Here is a 2,619-nt window from a genome sequence, read left to right on the forward strand (position 1 = left end):
TTCTTGAATTTTGGTCAAACTACTTATTCAAGAAGTATTATTGGTACTAAATAATTATTCAAGAATATTAGTGTTACTAAATAATTATTTCAGTTTTTTTGAATTTTGGTCAAATCTGGTCAAACTGTGGTCAAACTATGGTCAAACTACTTATTCAAGAAATATTAGTGTTACTAAATAATTATTGTTTTTTAAAATAATAGTTTCAAACTCAAACAGTGAAACGTGTGACTTCATACTCAAGCTAAACTCCTGAGGGTTAATAGGATTGACATCTTACTATTGTTAGGAAAACAACAAGTGCAAACTTGGAAACGAGGGGGAATAGAACCCGGAAGTTAAGCGTGCTCAGGCTGCGGTAGTGAGAGGATGGGTGACCGGCCGGGAAGTTAGATGATTTGGAATGATGATGGGTGATTAAAGATTAGAGGTTAAATTGAGCAGTGATGAGGGATGATTAGAGATTAAATAAAATAATTCAAAAATAAAAAAATCGGAATTTTTTTAAAATAATTCTAAAATTTTCAAAAAAAATTCGAAAAAAAATCCTTTCGTCCTGGTTGGTGTTACCAACCGGAACCAAAGGTGGAGCTCCAGGCAGCGGCCATGTGGATGGCCATTAGTCCCGGTTCGTATAAGAACCGGGACTAAGGGGGGGCCTTTAGTACCGACCCTTTAGTCCCGGTTGCAGAACCGGGACTAAAGGCCCTTATGAACCGGGACAAATGGCCCTTTTTCTGTTAGTGATTGGTTAGGTTCAGAGATAGGAGCTTTTACTGGGTCGTTCCCATTTTGAAACTACATGTGCAAATTAGTCATATTATTATTTGGATGGCGTTAATGGGCACACTGGATGTGTTTTGTGTTTGCTGACTCTTATTAAGATAATTAACCGTGGACATCTCAAGTAATTGTATCACATGGAAAAGAAAAGTAAAACCACCATACTTCGACACAGGAGATCAGACAAAATGATGGCCACTGTCGGCGAACAAATAAGGAGTTACGCCGTGGAAGCGTAAAGAAGTGATATAACATGAAAGATGAGGAGACCCCTGACTATTTCCTACCCTCGTCAATAGATAGATGAGTAAAATTTACAGTAACATGGGCTTATCTGATGTCTCAAACAATCCAGCACAAGTATATTCTCCCAGGTTGATATATTTTATTAAATGATAGGTTGCGCCGACAAGTCCCATAACCCAGGGGCAATTTATACTGCAGCCAAGTCATAAATTCTACAGCTAAATTTCAGAAGGAAGAAATTATTGAAAGACAACAGAGGATAAATATTACATAGCCTCCATACCTGGTGAGTAGTACAGGGTGGGGTTGAAAGCAGACAATATCCATAGCATCAAGAATCAAGATTCAACAATAGCACTACCTTCAAAGGATCTGTACAAAAACATAATAAAAGTGCAACCAAATGGAATCGCATGTAATCAGAAATAGTAGCGCCCATGGAATACAATAGCACATGCATGCAATTTAATGTATTAGTAAACTTCATACAAAATAAAGGCAAGGTCTCAGAGCTAGATAGAATACCAATTCTGAAATTAGAATCTAGTAGGATTTAACAAATAAAGTGATTGAATATCAAAAGCATGCATGGACTACAAATCATGAAAAATCAAAATCGGAGGACCAACATGTTCACAAGCTATGGAAAAATGTTCTTCACCTAAATTTTACTGCATCTTGTTTCTTTTCTGTTTCTTTCATAAACCTGCACAATTGTGACAATTATGACATTTAGGAAAATATTAAGAGAAACAAAAGGACTGAAGAGACATGGAAGTGTGACAGGCATAATCAAAAGGGGCAGAATGAGAGGAAGGCGGAGCTTCACCTGGTACACAAGGACTTCCCTCGCCCACACTACCCCGCTCTTCCCTTGATACGGAGGATCCCTGCCAAAGCATCTAAGATAAAAATCATAAAAAAAATGGATATTGTTTCAACGATCACCCAGCTACAATATGCAAATGGATGCTTTCATGGCCAAGAGAGAGATTTCCCCAAGTTAGCATCATGCAGCAACTTACAAAACACTGAATCAAGTTGCCCATGTGTTATCTAAAAGAGATATCTATACAAGTGTAAATGATATCTTTTCTTGTTCTCTTTCTGAACCTGTACTCATAGAATTGAGGATCCCTTTTGAAAAATCTACAAGTTGGCTCATCTCAGTCTCACAACAACAATTAGTAACCTATGACACCATACAATATGCTGCCATAAGTAGGGCAGATTTAAATACCCAGAAATTAGGAAGGCCTCGTCCCCTCCATACCTTGGAGGGATTGATTGATTTTAGCAACCAAGAGAAACTACGGCTGCGCCTGATGAGAAGAAATGATCTAGATGATCATACCTTGAAGTGAGGAAGGAGGAAAGTGGAGACGGCGGCTCAGATCTACGGCTTGGCGTCGCCGGAACCCACGACCGGACGCCGCGCGGTCGCCAGAGCCCCCTCCAGCGCACACGACGCCGCGTTGGCTGCCGCACGGTCGCCAGAGCCCGGGCTTCCTTACTGGCGGCATCGCCAGACGGAGAGATCTGCGTCAAGGGTCGGGCCTCCTCATCGCCGTCGTTCTCGAGCGGTCGTGG

General features: G+C 40.5%; 1 long non-coding RNA gene across 1 annotated transcript; it reads right to left on the reverse strand.

Moving 5' to 3' along the window:
- Positions 1–1,312: 1,312 nt before the first annotated feature.
- On the reverse strand, positions 1,313–2,619 carry LOC123141826 (uncharacterized). Its single transcript, XR_006470437.1, has 4 exons — positions 2,384–2,619; positions 1,859–1,931; positions 1,691–1,735; positions 1,313–1,401 (listed from the first exon to the last, which is right to left on the reverse strand). It is a non-coding gene; the product is annotated as an uncharacterized lncRNA (long non-coding RNA).

Source organism: Triticum aestivum, chromosome 6D (genome assembly GCF_018294505.1).
Source record: "Triticum aestivum cultivar Chinese Spring chromosome 6D, IWGSC CS RefSeq v2.1, whole genome shotgun sequence".
NCBI lineage: Eukaryota > Viridiplantae > Streptophyta > Magnoliopsida > Poales > Poaceae > Triticum > Triticum aestivum.